The sequence below is a fragment of the Xyrauchen texanus genome, chromosome 8 (genome assembly GCF_025860055.1).
Source record: "Xyrauchen texanus isolate HMW12.3.18 chromosome 8, RBS_HiC_50CHRs, whole genome shotgun sequence".
Taxonomy (NCBI): Eukaryota; Metazoa; Chordata; class Actinopteri; order Cypriniformes; family Catostomidae; genus Xyrauchen; species Xyrauchen texanus.
In genome coordinates this window covers 25163934-25182185 of record NC_068283.1, presented here as the reverse complement: position 1 = coordinate 25182185, position 18252 = coordinate 25163934, and the positions used below count along the sequence as shown (strand labels likewise).

Sequence of the window (18252 nt, the reverse complement as noted above, 5' to 3'; positions counted from 1 at the left end):
ATGATTGTTATCCAAAATAGTAATTTGTTTGTGGTCAGTTGGAATTCAACAATAACACATTATTGAAAAAATGCAATAGGATATCCCAACAAAACAAATAAAAAAAGAGTAACTGGCAAGAATAAACTGCTACAGTGTGTACACAAATCATCTGCCAGCGGGAGGTCATTAATCAGTTAAACTTTGGGACTCCCTGCTGAGATAATGGTTTCAAAAACTGAAAAATCAGAAAATGGAGGCATTACAGTTTGTTTTAATTAAACATCATTATTTTACTCACTGATTGCTGCATGTGGATATACGTGTTCTATGGCAAACCTCAAGGGGATAAATACACAATCACACACTTTCACAAGGTAAAGTTACTTCATGAATCGCTTCATAAATCATACTATTACAATGCCAAAAATCGAGAGTTCATGGCAAATTTGCTACTCATTATTTTCACATGCAAAGCTTGTGATTCACCACAAATGTTTGACAGAATTTGCAGCTCTTCATCGGTAGTGGTGAACTTGCAGCAAACCTTTGTCACCAATGTATATTTTGCCACAATATTGCCTCAAATCTCCTTTTCAAGTGAAAATTATCAGTGGTGAATTTGCCATGAACTCTCGATTTTTGTAACGGTGTTTATGCTTACGCGGTACTTTTGTTGTTACTTCAGCAAGCTCCACATGACAGGGAATCAGAGAGAGAGAGAGAGAGAGAATTGCAGGTATGGTTGTCACCACTCCACCATTTTGTATCTGCAAGTTTATCATACCTCTGATGGAAGAGAGCAAGATCTCAGCTTGTTTGGAGTCAGTTAGTGTGACGCCAGGTAACTTTATAACTTGATAAAGAGACACTGAAATATTTGCACTTATTGGTGCATCAGTTATCTCTCTAGACCTCCTTCAACTTTCTCTCCTGTTTAACCTCTCCTCTGTATTCCTTGCACCTTCATCCTCCTAACATGTTTCCGCACAACTTTTCACACCTGCCCTCTTTCTTTACCTCTTTGTCTCCAAACATATACAGCGCTCCCTCCCTCAGTCATCACCCCTCTTTCTGTCTCTCTCTCTGGTGTATGTGCGTGTCCCCTCTCTTCTCTCTCTTTGCCTGTGGCTGTGTGTCTAGTACCATGGAGCAATTGAAGGTGACAGGGCCAGAGAGAGAGAAGGGGAGAGGGAGGGATGGAGAGAGGACGTGGCACTCTGTAGCCTGGGGGCACACAACAACACACAGGGACAGAAAGTAAGAGAGATGGTAAAGGAAATAAGAGAGCAGGAACGACAAAATAAGGAGGAAGACAAGCTCTCAGGACCCAAACAGATGTCACAGAGTGATGGAGAGACTGCGGGTCTAATTAATTATTTGTAATTGGTTCATTAACATCAATGCCTCTGCTGGATTTGGTGTCACAAACAGGATGGGAAGAACAACGCTTATACCTTCAGCACATACATGCACTCTCATACATGAACACATATTTTTTTTAAGGGCTTGATGTTAATTTGTCCCGGCATTGTTGCTATGGTGACCTCTCTTCCCCCTCCCCCCCAGCAGAGAGAGCGAGGGTGACGGGGATGAACTAACAAGACACTGAAAAAATGTGCCCTGAAGGAGCATACACTCACACACCAGCACACATAATAAACACACATTCAACATCACATGTGTGGAACACACTGAAACTAAATATTAACAAAATTGAATTAAGATCTAATTTCTTGTTTTTCTTGTTGTTCTCATTTTGTAACATTTTAAAACAGTAATCCCGAATCACGCACAGTTACACAGAGAAAGATGCTCTTCAAGTTCCATCGTTTCTCTGTTTAAATCTTCATTCTATTTTCCATGCCATTATCTTTTCCCCTAAATTCCCTGAACGAGTGACAAGGAGAGAGACGTAGGTAGGGGGAGGCGGGGATTGGATGAGAGAGTAAGACAGCCGAGGGTTTTGTCAACCGGAAATAAATAAAGCTGGCACCCTCCTTCTCCTCCGCCTCCTCTGTCTCCCTTTCTTGTGCCCTCCGTGTCCCCCTTCCTTTGCTTTTTTCTACAAAGATACATACATGGCCTTGTTATGTCTTCCTTTTTCTCTCTTTCTGTTTCTGTTTCTGTTCCTTCCCTATCATGTCTGACACATTGAACACCTTACATTTTCATCTGTGCCATAAACGTTTCTGTAAATTTGATGTAAATGTTCACATTAAGGTAAGTGTAAGTCGATTCTTCAAATGGGCCCCATCAGTAAATTCAATTTACTGGGCACAATACGCTTTAATAGTCTTCGTATAATGTTCATACCAGATTCAATAGCAAAAATGTAATACATATTAAAGTTAATCACTTTATTGTTACTCCAACATACACACAAATGCATTGTAATTGGATACAAACAGAAGACCATATAGTGGCTATACTATACTTTTGAATGTTTTAGGGATTATTGATTGTCCCCATTCACTTCCATTGTAAGTGTCATTCCTATAGCTTTTCTTTATTCTTTTTTCTTTAAATAAAGGAGAGACAAGTCGAAATAATTTTTTGGGTTATCAACACTATACCACAAATGTTGCCAATTGATCTTAGCTTGTATTGGCCCCAGAATATTCCTTTCAACAGTTTTGAAGTGCGGAGATGTTTAAAAAATCTCTGGACAGTAAATTCATGATATCAGAAAGCATAACAACAAAATCGTTAATGATCACACATTCAGTGTCTCACACCTACACTGTAAAAAAGAAATCCTGTAAAAAAACAGTAAACTACTGGCAGCTGTGGTTGCCAGCATTATACTGTAAAAATACATTTTGTTACCGTTCTTGAAATTAACAGCAAGATACTGTTTTTGACATCTACCGTATACAACTGCAATTTAGCAGCATATTGCTGTTAATTTACTTAATGTCTACTGTTGTTGATATTAACAGATTTGTTCCCAGCATGCACTGTGGCATGAAGAATTTACTTTCATTTTTATTTTGATATTGTTTTTGTTGCAGTCTAAGATACTTGTATTTTAATGTTCAGCTTTTACCTTTTTATGTAAAAGTTTGTTTGTTAATTGTCACCATTGTTGCGTTTTGTATGCAGAGAGTTGATATCTGTTTGTGTCTTGTTAACAACTTCTGTTATTCTGTAAGTTCATAAAAAACATCAAACATTTAGTTTGTTGATTTAATTTTGCTGAAAAATGTTTTCTGTTTTTGCTTTTATGTTATTATGTGTAATGCATAACTATAGATACATTTAGTGCCATTTGCTAGGTAGGATCAGATATTCAGTCTGACCTAAGGTTTTGTCTTCCAACTAGCACGGTGCATCAACTCCTGTTTTACTTAAACTCAAATTGACTGGCCGGAAGAACATAATATAATAATAAAGAAGGTCTGAGGTGCCAGCTCAAGAGAACACTAATCACCATAATGGTGACTTTAAACAAAACACAACTATTGATAACAAAACAACAACACTAATTAAACCAAGACTTCAATTAAGTCTGAATAAAAACTTTTGTACATGTTTTTTTGTTTTTAATTTTTGTAGCCCCAATGCATTCTCAAAGCATACATACTTATTCAAGTGCAAAGGCTTATGGGTATTTACCATTATAACCCACAATGCAGTGCTATGCTCTTATTTTACTGTGTGCAGGTTGTTGTTGTTTTTTTGTTTTTATCATAAAAAATACACTTTCAATCCTGGCAAAACTGTACATTTAATATGTAAATTGCTTCAAAGGTTGTTTTTTTTTTTTTATTTGACTTTTCATTAGACAGACAAGCTGAAGGATGATGTAATAAACAATGAGTTGGTCAGAAGCATCATGATATACATATATATATATATATATATATATATATATATATATATATTTGTTTCAAAATGTCACTATAGCTTTCACCAAGATGATATCACGATTTTAAATGTTAATATTCCCTTAATGCCTTGCAGAGAACAGCTATTTACTGTAAAACTAGTCACTTCACAGTGAGCCTGCTCTTGATCTCCCAGAATGCACAATTTTTAACAGCAAACTACTGTATTTAAGAATCACAGTAAATTGATGTTGGAATTTGGCCGTAAATTTACAGTAATTGTTTACAGTGTACAGAAGAAACAATGAAATCCCTTTAGTCCTTCTTCCTACTTCATTAGAAGAATGTTTGACGTCTCATATTTATATGTCTTTTGTCCAAACTGAACCTTGTGTTTTGCCTAGCTTTAAAGTATTCTTATACTTATAAGTATTGTTGACTGAGTCTCCTTTATAAGAATCCTCTCTCTCTTGATAATTCTCTCTCTCCCCCTCTCTGTTTTTCTCTCGTATTTTAACATGTCACAGGCTCTTTGGTTTTCAAAGTTAATCCAATAAAATATGCAAATCTATCATTGGGATTGTGACAAAGTGCAGTGGAGGGTAAACATATTGTATACACTGTGACGTGGGTGTTTGGAGTAGAAGAGAGGCCCTCACACGCAGGTCTGCGAGTATCTACTCAAATGTTCACATGTGAAATCATATTGTGAGAAGCGTTGGGAACAGAGTAATGTGTAAAGTTTTTCTTCTCAAGAGAACTCCACAGACTGTTTTTATGTACATGTATATTAAAGGCCTGAAGTATGTTTTACTGAAATATTTAGATCAGTTCCTCCACCTCCATAGCCATAACCTTTTAAAGGCCCATTTCTATTTATTTTATTTTGCGATGCTGCTAGAGATATACTGAGTTTCTATTTTAAGATGATGGTCACTCTTTTTCTTATCAATTTTTGCATACTATTTGTAATAATTGTCATAATAATTATTGTGTTCTATATGTTTTATTAAAATGTCCTCTTTTTTCTTATGGTTTTTAAATTGCTTTCTGAATAATAGCACTTCAGATAAACTTCTGTTGTTTTTTTATGTGTGCTTTACAAATAAACATGACTTGAATTGACTCAAGCTACAGTATCGCTGACCGCCAGCCATCACAGCATTTGTAGCTCTTTGAAACAGTGCTTGGTTAGTCATTTTTGGAAATGATTGTCTACAAAAAGCTAATTGTTTCCTTGTGAGTCTTTAGAAATAGCTTTATGTCTTTTTTTCCTGTCTTTTTTATGCCTCCACCTCTCTCTCAATCTCTCTCTCTCTCTCTCTCTCTCTCTCTCTCTCACTTCATCATCCCTTTTCCTGGCATTAAGTCCAGACCTGACACTGACACTGACTCTGTGTGTCATCCCTCTCTCTGTCTCTCTCTCCCTCATTGCTTCAAGGACCAGAGTGCCTGCAGATGCATTTCTCTCTAGCCCACTACCCCTCCCTCTCCTCCTCTCTTTCGCCCTGTCTAACTCTCTCCATCTTTCTTTCCCTTTCCTCTCCTCCCTTGCACACTCTCTCAAACACAGTCTAACATTAACAAAGCAAGAGAGCAGAGAGAAGAAGAGAGGGATGAACAGAAAGTGATAGAGCACCGGGCAAGTGTAGACCACTTTTACGATTCATTCATCTACCTGGTGAGTTTTCATACCTTAAGTGTAGCGAGAACAAGTATGATAATATCAGATTGATAACTCTTTTATTGGAAAAACTTATTTAGGAAAATAAATCAGAAATGGATTTGTAGTTAAATGTGGAAAGCTTCCTACAGCTCTCACTACAATGTTTTGCAGTCTTGACCTTTGACATTGTCTACAGCATTTGATGCGATACCATTATCGGTAGGACTGAAAGAAGTTAAATATGTGCTTTGTGTTTATTTTGGAATGAGAGTTCTGAAAAGTATTTTTTTTATGAATATGCACCAAACTTTTTCTTTACTTCTGCATGCATGACAGCATTATTTTAGTCAATGCAATTGTGCCTAGATCATGGACAATTAATTCACTGAAGTCATAAGAATGTCTTCTACATGTTGTATGAAAAGGTACCTCTATGCATAGATAATATCAATATTTAACATGACTGGGCATGTTCGAGTAATATTCTTACTGGATGAATTTGTCATTTATTGTGCAGGAAGTCATTTTGGAATCGTTAATTTAACATGTATATGCAATTGAAGTATAATGTAAAGCAGTGTAAATCACTATTCTCTTGCATCCTCTGCTGTGTTCACCCTGTTTCCCAAAATGTTAGTGTTTCTTATTTTGTATATTTCCATATTTTTTCCTTCTGTTTACCAGTTATGAACATCTATCATCGTCTGCTGTTGAGGGCCATATCTTACTCTCAAAGCACATAGATCTATAGTATATTCACTTCCTTTATTGTTTTTTGCAAGCACACCTGTGATTGTCAAAATCAAAAAGACCATCCATATCAAAAAGTACTTAAAATAGTTGTCATATAATATCTTAGTTATTATATTAGTTATATTATAAAGGATAATCTATATTATTCATAACAACAACATCCTTTCTATGTCTGTTAGTAGTTTTACGTTTAAAAATACCTATGAGTGAAATAAATAGAATTTTTGTCTAATTAGACTCAAATGTATTTATTTATTTAACTGAAGTGTGCTCTATAAATGATGTATAGGTGCTGGCCATTTTTGTAACGTGAATGCACTTGCATTTCAGTTGGCGCCTCCATTTTCATATTGTGTTTTGCTTCTTAGTCAGAGTTTGTGGTTGAAATGTAGATTGTGTGCCATATCTCTCTTGTTGTGTTGTACATCTATAATTATCTCTTTGTCTTGTAGGAGTGTGTTCCTCTCTGTGTTGTGTAGTGTGTGTGAGTCTCTCTGTGTGCATTATTGTTAACATTAGTTGACAGTATTACTCTCTCCAGTCATGCGTGCAGTGTGTACAATGATGTCAGGCTAGATGTTCTGTACTTCTTAATTACTCGTTGTGTGTGTTTGTGTGTCTGTGGGGGGTTAATGTGTGAGCGTACATGTGAAAGAGATACAAAGAGATAGAGAGGAAGATTAAAATACAAAAGTCACCAATACTTTAAAGACATCAGAGACTGTTTCTATTGTAGCCAATCCATAAATTCTCATCAACACTATCAGATTAGCAATAGTTTGATAAAACAGTCTTCTTACTAAGCTTTATTAAGCTCTATTATACATCACACAGTCATGATAATGCAACACTGAGTAGGATACACAAAATAAGCCAAAAGAATGTTAGATCCAATAGGCTGCTGAACTTAAATTCTTTTTTTTTTTTTTTGCACAGTTTGTCCTTTTTGTAATCTCTAGTTATTTTCCTTCGTTCAGGGTTGTAGAGGTCTGGATGATAGAAGGAGAGGGTCAGTGTCTTCTCACGGGTGATATTTGATGTATGAGAATCTGACCATGCTGAATCTACAAAACAGCTCCAACTGGACTGGCCCAAACAACTGGTATCATCCACCTGACACCATCACCCCGCAACATAGAACAGGTGTGTGAGTGTGTGTGTGAATTGTCTCTATATCTGTTGGACATGACTTGAAATTGATCATTTTTTAAGCATGCTATAATTAATTGAAAACTATTTTATAACTCTTCTATAATTATTATACATGCATTAATTATGACCTCATATAATTTGAGAGACTATATGGAATATTTGTACTTTCAACTTGTAATTTGTCACACTGCAGAACTATGGTGACCATTCACACACACACACACACACACACACACACACACACACACACACACATATATATATATATATATATATATATAATTTATTTATTTTTATTTATTTTTTCCTCCACACATTCACATAATTTTGAACTTTAAATTTCGATGTTGAAAAAAGTTAATAGCCATGTTATAAACAAAACTACCCACATGCACCTCTGTGTTTACTCTTTGTGTGTATATGTGTGTTCTTGTGCTTGAGTTGTGAAATCAGCTTTGGGGTGAACCAGCAATTCTTATAGTTGAATGCGCACATGCAAAGGGTGCCATTAGCTACACCAACAGCCACACGTGGACACCCACCTACAAACAGCAGTATCTGGCCTTTACATCCTCTATTTCATTACAGGAAGGCATAGCTAAAATGAGTAGACATTAGATGCAGAATTACACAGTTGCTGCTTATTCACACATACACAAATAAGGTCAAACTGTCAAACAGAAGATGCTGCAGTACACTAGACAAATACAGTCTTCAAAGAGACAGCTCTGTCTATGTAATAATTCACACATATGCCCACATGAATGCAGACACTTGCTAGTGCCTGTAAAGTTTAATTGTTTTTCTTTCTTTGCCTCTCAGATGGGTGTGTGGATGATCTAAATGTGCAGATGGCCAGGGCAGGGGAAGGAGTGGTGCAGGGAGAGAGGGATGAGGTGGATGAGTCTCAGCTACACCTGCAGCTGAAGAGGAAACTGCAAAGGAACCGCACCAGCTTCACCCAGGAGCAGATAGATGCCCTGGAGAAAGGTGTGACTCAGAGCTCTCAAACGGAGGTTTAATGCGAAATGGTCACATCAAGAGAGCCAGTAATGTTGTAAGGGTAACGCTCTACAATAAGGTTCTATTTTTTGAGTTCACTGGTTATCTGGCGTGTTGTCCATAATGGAGGGGCTCGAGCACAGGGCTGGGCTTGAGCTCTTATATCCCCCCCTGGACTATTTGACTAAAGGGGCACTACACTACCCATTCAAATGCATCAGAAAGTGTTGTGAATCCATATGACGTGAGGATGCATAACCTATAGATGACTGAAACATCACACACTGACCTCTCAGCTCAATATGAAAAATACATACGTCAAAGTTGTGTGTTTTATTGTTGCAGGAAAGTGAATAGACAAAATATTTTACGATTATTTATTAAATATTTAACAAAATATATTTGTTATTTGTGATGGGTTATTAACTTACACCAGAAGCACTCATATCCGGGTCAGTTACATTGCCTGGAATATGTGATATGATTGGCAGACCGAGATTAACATGCTCCTCCGAAACGTATGTTTTGAACTTAATATGTTCAATTAGTAAATGAATAAGGAATCAGGAACAAATAATGAGCATTATTTTTTACAGCATTTATTATTCTTGGCTAATGTTAATATATAAATATAAATCATTGTTAGTTCATGATGAGAAATACAAATTCTGTCATTGTTTATTCACCCCGAAGACTGTCTTTCTTCTGTGGAAAAGAAAAGGAGATGTTTTATTTTTAGCCTGTTTTTAAGATTTGCACATTTCAGTTGTCAATTTCCATCAAATTGAATTAAGTAATCTGTACGAAGTGGTACATACAAATTAAGATTAAATGTGATGTATTTAATAAACATTAATCAAGAGTGTGCACTTTTAAAACTTAATAACATAATTAATAAGTTTGAAACAATATGTCAATGGCAGAACTGCTTTGGCATTAATGTAACTAATTTGATTGGCAATTAAAGCATATTAAAATAAATCAAACTTAAACCTTTTGTTTAAATCTTACTTTTGCCAGGCATAATTTTTTAGTGTAAATGTTTGGTCTTCTAACAAGTCCCTCGTCTATTTTCCAGAATTTGAAAGGACACATTACCCAGATGTGTTTGCTAGAGAGAGACTTGCAGCAAAGATTGACCTTCCAGAGGCTAGAATTCAGGTAATGGTTTGCTTGTGAAGGATTGTAATTCTTTTTTTTTTTTTTTTTTTAACGTGTTAAAGTTGCAGTGCCTTTAAACAATAAATTAAGAGACTGTCTATTATGCACTGACCCATAATGCAACCCTGGGTGATTGACAGGTTTGGTTCTCCAATCGGAGAGCTAAGTGGAGGAGGGAGGAAAAGCTGAGAAACCAGAAGAGATCAGGGGGCACGAGCTCCTGTCCTCAGACACACACTCCCCTGAGCACGTCCTTTAACTCCCCTGTATATCATCATAGCAACAGCTCAGGTACATTTCTGATGATTTCACACTCTTAAAACAGTCGCTTTACTCAACAACAACGACAACAACAACAAAAAGAGAGAAAAAAAAGAATCTAATGAAACAATTGAAGACTTTTTACAGTTCCAATAGTGTGGTGTAAAATGCTGTTTGTGGTTCGTTTTCATTGCTGATGGGTTTTTGAGCGAGGGGATCGCCAAACTGGATCGTGCAACCTTAAAGCCCAGGGCCCCCCGGGCAGTCAAGGGCCCCTGGTAGTCAAGGGCCCCTGGCCACTGGCCCCATTGGCCTGGACAGTAATCCATCCCTGTGTTTGTTTGACCTTGTCACCTCTGTTTCTTCACATGCCTCTTTTTCTATTCTATTTTGTTCTCTCTTCATGAAAGGCTCTATGCACAGTCGGAGTGATTCCTCTCTCTCAGGCTATGGCTCTCTGTCTGTCTTCTCCAGTATGCAGGTAAATCACATCAACCACCTTGCTTTTCCTTAATATATCAAAAACTACAGCAATAGGAAAGATATATGACTCAATCCAAATGTTTGAAATCTTACATCTGTTCTCAATGCATGCAAAGCTCAATATGGCAAGGAGCAATGTGTGAGTAGTTGGCTTGGGATCAATTACTTTTTCAGACATGGATAATCAGAACTTTTTTCATATGATTATCGAGCTATATCAGCATGTTTGATGTATCATGAAAAATAGGTATGAAGAGACAATGAGCAGCCGTATTTATATATGGAAACAGTTACATGCAGTTAATGTTATATAATATATAACATTTGTGAAATTTTGTCTTGCAATTTCTATCTAAAATTAAAATTCAAAAAATAAAAAAAACATAAAAAAGGTTATTTTTTTATATTTACGCATTTCCTTTTCATAACAAAATTCCATCAAATTAAATTGTGAAATGTTTAACAAAATTATATTAATGAAACTGAAAGAATTTAGTTTTTTTATTTAATTTTATGAAATATTACTCAATTGAATTTGATGGAATCTTGTTATGAAATTGAAATGCGTAAATCTTAAAATATTTTTTTAGTGCATTTTTTTCATCTGACCTTGAGGCAAATGTTCCTATCTTTTCAATGTTATTGCCTCGATTTATACAAGCTGGAAAATAAAAACCAATATTTTGAAGAAAAACATGAAAATATATTATTGGGGCCCTAAAGTGTTTGAAAATAGCAATGAATTATGTTTTCTGAGGTTTATTTATACTCTTACCCTTTTAAGGTGAAAGTACAAAATAAGTATTTTTAGCCTTAAATGCACAAAACGCCATCTGTCTATTATAAGTAGCCTAACCTTCTTTTTCATGATAAGAATCTGCACATGGCAACGTTTCTATGTTCATTAAAAAGCAATGTTTTTAAACAGAACAGCATTCGTATTTTTGATTCTTTAAACAATGAAAAACAGTGTGCCTTCAAAAATAATAAATAATGCAGACAAAAATGCAAGCAGCACACAAACCAAAAACAATGTGACGTTACGAGGCCTTAAGATGTTCTTTAGACGAGCTAAATTCTTCTTCTTTCGGCTGTTCCCAACAGGGTCGCCATAGCAGACCATCTGTGGTCCGCATATTGACTTAGGTTTTACACCAGATGCCTTTCCTTATGGCACATCTATGGGGCAATTTAGAGTCTCCAATTCACTTAACCTGCATGTTTTTGGACTAGTGGGATTAAACTGGAGCACCTGGATGAAACCCACATGAACACAGGGAGAACATACAAACTCCACACAGAAAGGCCCAGTTGAGCCAGAACTCAAACCCGGCACCGTCTTGCTATGAGTGCTAACCACTGAACCACCGTGCAGCTAAATTATAATAGCTTAATAGCTTCCTCTAGTGGCTGCTGTTAGAACAGATTTCACTTGCTGATAAGCTAATGCCCTCTTGTCTGTGACGTCTTAAAGACTCAATAACTGTAAGAGTGAGTGGTGAGATTGGACTGTGGCACATTGCTCTGAGAAAACATAATAAAAACTAGAGTAATATTTTACACTTGTGTGGTGTTATTTGTGCCTAATAAGGTAATTGAAAGAAAAAAAGACAAAAGCTGACAGTTCATGAAGTTGTTGAGGTTTGATTCTATAAATATAATGAAGTTAATCTTTTATGACTATTTTTCCCCTTTTCTTCTCCTCTCCTCTCTTTGCCCTCTCAGTCTACTCCAACTTACTCCTGCATGTTGCCTCCTTCTCCTTCTGCCCTGCCCCCTCTTTCTCGTAAATTTGACTCCTCATCCTACACCTCTCCCCATCTCCCGCCACCTCCCACGGCCAGCGTAAACACAGGTGAGTGCAGTTACATCACAAACTCCTCCCTCACACTGCTCATCAATAATGTTAGGCCCAAAAACAATTACAAGCTGATTGTGGTTTGTTTGTGTCTCTTTCAGGATTCTTTCCTGGTGTGTCCGCAGGGGCAGACTGCGGTCCAGGGCAGCGATCAGGAGTTGGGGCAAGGCCTGAGTCAGTACTGGACGAGACTGCAGTAAACAGTACATCTTATAATTATCAGAAAACCAGCAGAGCTTCTAACAGCACAATTCAACCGTCAATAAACAACTGGCCAACACACCAAACAACCAGATTTTATTTAGACAATTTACACATCACGGAAGTAGTCTATGTAAGCCATAATCCTGTATATATAAAAAAAGACAGCTGTGGACCTCACAAACCTGCACAAAGGGAAGAGGAAATGACAGAAAGACCATCAGAATTTTTAAAGAATGTTATAAATATTATATTATAATATTATAAAGAACACTTTATAATAACTACATGTTATAAAGTATTTGTAAAGCATTATTTTATAGTCAATTGATCATTTATAAATTATTGTTCCAACGTTAATAAGCTACATACAAATATTTTGTAATTTTTTTACATTCACTTTAGCAAATGATTTATTATTGTTTAAAAAGCTAATTTATAGCCAGTTTGATCATGTTTTTTTAACATGAACACGGCATGAATTTTTTCCATTTACATTTAAACGTAATTAATGTATTTGTTACTGTTTTAGTTACACTTACTATTAAAGCTATTATTATTTAATAAAGGTCGCAATAAAGCATTGACTAATTGTTAGCTAAGCATTTGCGTGACCTAATCTAAAGTGAGAACTGTATATGCCTAAATAAACATTTATTAATGATTCATTACTATGGAAATAACCATCTCCACAGCATCTCAATCACAAAGGCTCAAAACAAACATTATAAAAACAAAATACAAAACACAGACAACACAAATGTACAGGAATAATAGTGAGAGAGGAAAATCCACAAGTGATCCTCTAATTCCTCAAACGCCACTTTAGCATTTTCCATCCCATTCAGCATTATGAGCAGACGTGTTCTCATTATTGACCATTCAAATTCATGTTTAAGTCAGTTTAACCAGTGGACTTGCTATAAATATTTCATTAAATTTATTCCAGATAGACAGTCCTCTGTGCGCGCGATCTGGAAACAGCCAGCACGTCACCACGGTCACATCGCAGTGATAAAATGGCAAAAATAACTAATAATAATAAATAACAAAAACTGAAATAGCTCATGTAAACGTTATAGTATTGACTTTAATTTATATTTTGCCATTTCAGTGCCTATTAAACTTCATTAGTGAAAATGTCCTTAGGCCTACTATAGGCCTACTGCCTTTGAAGGCTGCAGGATACGGAGTGCGCAACCTCTTTAACGAGACACAGCCAGTTTGTGGTTACTGAATAGGGCATATTATGTAAAATAGTATTTCATGTACAAATGTCCTATGATTTGAATGCTGATCAACGAAGAATTCCGCTTTCTGGATTCAGGCCGGAAGGCGCCCTCTTCAGGAAGACACATTTGTCCCTCATAGAAAACCGTTTTTGTCAAATCACCACTTTGATGACAAGTTTCAATGAGCAAAATTAGATATTCAATTCATCAACAACTTCTATTACTTGATAAATGTAAATGTTTAAGTTTACAAGGCATAAAAAAATATATATTTTTTTTTTACATGTTTAAAAAATTATCAAATGAATTCATAAAGAGTTCATCAAATGAAATTCTTTTTCAAATAAAGTGCTTCAATAGACCTTTTTCACAGACTTATTTAGCAGCGTAAATCTTGCAAACATTTTTATATGATATATATTTTTTAATATTGAGTGTAAGTTTATAACATAATGCTCGGTGTGATGTTACCCTAGAATTGCTTGTTTTTCTTTTGCTCTTGGAGAAACTTTCTAAGTGAAAATAATATTTGCTGTGGTCTCCCAATCAGCTCCATTCACCGCTGTTGAAGTTTACCCTGCAAACACTTACTTCCGTATTCCAAAACCGAGTGTGAAAAAGGTGGATACATCTTCACAGCTGAATCTGAAACTGTGGTTTAATAATCAGGCAACACATTAACAAGATCAACAGAAAAGATTTAGTGACAACGCAGTACTGGCCTGAAAGGGCCAAACTCTCAAGCTGGCCTCGGGCAAGCTGGCCATCACTTAATTTTAACCATGTTAATAAATGTTTATTTAGACATATATAGGCCTAGTTCTCACTTTAGATTAGGTCAAACAATATGCTTAGTGAGCCATTAGTAAGTGCTTTATTATGACCTTTATTAAGCATATATTTATTTAATAGCAAAGGTTCCTAAAACAATAATAACACATTAATTAAGCAGAAATGTGTATCCAGTTCATTACATATGTAATATCTTTATTAACTATGCATTTATGCTTTCTTAATGTTCTCATAAACTTATTTACCACTGGTTTGCATCAACTAAATTACATCAGTTAGGTAAGATTAACAAGTTGTTTACTAAGGATAAAAAAACCCTTATCAAACTGCCTATGTATGAACTTATTAAACAATAATATATAATTTGCTAAAGTGAATATAAATAAATAACATACTATTTATATGCATCTTATTAATCTATTAATAATGTAGGAACATTCATTTATAAATGATCAATTAACTACAAACTAATGCTTTTCAAATACTTTATACCATGTAGTTATTATTAAGTGTTACAGAACACTTCATGTTCTTTTGCCCTGCACATTTAAAGAGGCATAGTTAACAGCACCATGCCTGAGGACAGCTCAAACTTATCTAGTTATCTTTCTCAGCTATTGGTGGTAAAAGAGTGCATTAGGTTTGAGCAGAGTTTGTTAAAGGGATAGTTCACCCCAAAATGAAAATGATCTCACCCTATTAATAATAATAATAATAATAATAACTGACTCACCCTCATGCCATTCCAAATGTGTATATCTTGCTTTCTTTAGCAGAACACAAACAAGGATTTTTAGAAGACTTTCTCAGCTCTTCTTGAAAATAACAATATTTAAGTCCTTTTTTTACTCTTATTCTCCACTTTAACTTTCACATTCAGATATGAAAGTGAAACTAAACAGGCGCCACATTTGACTTTCAGATGTGAAAGTGGAGATTTAGAGTAAAAAACAAATAGAATTTTGATCTGTTTCTGATATGGATTTAATCACTGGAGTCATATGGATTACTTTTATGTTTTCTTTATGTGATTTTTGGAGCTACACATTTCTGATCACCATTAACTTGTATTCAGTTGATCTACAGAGCTGAGATATTCTTCTAAAAATCTTTGTTTGTGTTCTACTGAAGAAAGAAAGTCATGCACATCTGGGACAGCATGAGGGTTAGTAAATGATGAGAGAATGGTGAACTATCCCTTTAAAGTAAAGGACAACACCCTCCCCCATGTAGCTAAAAATGTAGTTCTATAATTGATGTGTAGCTAAAATCAGTGTGGATAGCTACATGTGACCAGCATGAGGGTGTTTTAAAACTACATATGTAGATATTGGACAGTGATGGCATGGAAAATGTTGGGTATGTGGTTTGAATTTATTTAAGTTGTTCAAGGACATAAACTAGTCAGTGATAATATAGCATTGACGTGGAATAAACAGAGATAATCAAGCTTAAACTTGAGCAAAGCAACAACAATCAATCAAGTGCACAACATAGCTAATAATGATCAAACTGTACATTAATTTAATTTTAGCAATGGACAATCAAACTATGTCATTGAAAAAGGCTGCTAAGACAATCAAACATACGACCAATCAAGTGTAATATACTGATGTTAAGCTACTGTAAATTGTTAAATGGACATACTGTGATTTTGATTATACCTTTATTTCACCACTGTAACATTCCTATTTATTTTTCTTTTTCTGTCAGATCCCATGACCCTGAATTTCACAGTAGTTGTGTTTGAATGTGTGTGTGTGTGTGTGTGTGTGTGTGTGTGTGTGTGTGTGTGTGTGTGTGTGTGTGTGTGTGTGTGTGTGCATATGAAAGAGTTATGAATGTTATTATATTTATCATTAGAATTGTGAACATTTTAGTGCAAACCCTTTTGTGTAATAACTCAACATTGAAATAAAAATATTAAGGTGAAAAGGAACAACTTGCATCAGTGTGTGTGTGTTTTCCCTCCTCACTCAGTCATGCATAGTTGGTATTTATTCCCAATCTTACCTTCACTGTACCTGTCACTTTAAGGAGCTATTTACAGTATACCTGATATTTCCCTTAAAACTATTTTTCCTGGTGTAACCTAATGTATTCTGGTTGATTCAGACGTGTTAAATCTTATTTTTGACTTAAATCAATCCAGTTAATTTACCAGTATATAACTACATGAAGCACATTCTTAGGTTGACTTTTTTTTTTTCCAGTGTCAGAGCACCTCCCAAAGCCTACTTCTATCATTCTGTTTATCTCTATTTCCCCGTATCATATGTAATTTTTTTCTTAAGTAATGGTGGATTGGTTCACTAGCTGCCGTTTGGGACTTGTTTACTGATTACTGTCACTGAACAGTGGCATTTCCTGCCTGTGTGCTGGTGGATTTCCTGTTTTTGTTAGTCTCATTACCACACCCATTGAAAATAATCCTCTGACACAGTTATGCTCACAGGGGCTCAAATACAGGCAGAGTACAGGAGTTATACAGCACAAGAGCTAAAAATAACTTGTCAAAAGATAGAGTATCTGTTTTTATCTCTCAAGATAAAAACAATTAAGAAATATCCTGTATACATTAGGTCTACATAGTGTAGTTTCAGAAATCGACTTTTCTTTTAAGGAGCAACAGATGCCCTCCATGCATTTACTGGGAAATAATTTTCCAAACATAAAAAATATCATGCTTTTATGTCAAGTTTAATCAGTTCATTAACTTACATTCTCAATCTGCATATTTAGATGTCACATTTGATAGTAACTTGCAATTTTTACCTTGAGGATTTAGTGTTTATACCTGACCTAACCTATACAAATTTGTTATGTTGGAGTTTCCTAATGTATTTAGATTGATTCAATGATGTTGCATAATGTATTTGTCTTGAATCAAATCAGTTAAATTAGAGGATACCACATATAGCATATTTTTGGGTTGACTAAATATAAATAAAATATTAAGAAATATATCCACTGTAACAAATGAAACACCGAGTTATTCATTACGGGGGCAGATTTTTGGGCATTTGTGTGGCTTTCAATGTCATTTTTGCCCCCAAATCCCCTTTAATTTCTGACCTTAATATGGCCATCCATTTGAATATAAACCAAGAACGGGATTAATCAGACCTTGTGGAATGCCACCAAATTTGTTTGTCTCTGCATTGTTTGTCCTAGAAACTGGAACAGATACACTGAAAGGCCAGAGTGAGTTAGATCTGCCCATATGTGGGATTTCCGGAGCAGTACACTTGATGAGTTTGATTAAGGCCATTGTTAACGAGCTGTGGAGACAGAAAGGGCACAAGCACGCAATATGATCTGTTATGAACAGAGGTCACTGTAATAGTCACGTCTCCCCTATTCCCACAGGCCTCCAGTCCCTAATCACAGCATGCTTTATCTAGTCTCTGTGAATATGGGGTCCCCTCCCTCAGACTCATCGCTCCATCTCTACCCCTCCCTCTATCTGTTCATCTCTTGCCCTTTTTCCACACAGTCTTGGCCTCTGGATCTCAAGTGGATAAACACATCCTAAGTTTCTCATGCAATGTTCCTTGGAACAACATGTAACAGACACAAATTCCCATATGTTTTTACTATTGTTGATACATTAGCAACTTCAAATTTTATTCAGAAATTTGAAGGTTGAGAACAGTACAAGTACATGTGTCTAGGTACAATTTTACCACAAAAGTAAAGTCACAGGGGGTCTTATACTCTGTGTTTAAAAAAATCTAATGACAAAAATGCAGAGAAAATAAACTATAGTTTATCCTATAACTCAGTATACCCAAAGTCATCCTTACAATTAAAACAATTCACAGCCATTTAATAAAAAAATACCAGCTTATTGACCACTAGCTTTCTTATACAATTTCAGAG

At 35.5% G+C, this 18252-nt stretch overlaps 1 pseudogene; it reads left to right on the top strand.

The window, feature by feature from the left end:
• Positions 1-5391: 5391 nt before the first annotated feature.
• Positions 5392-12345, top strand: LOC127648448 (paired box protein Pax-6-like; annotated as a pseudogene).
• The last annotated feature ends 5907 nt before the right edge of the window (positions 12346-18252 follow it).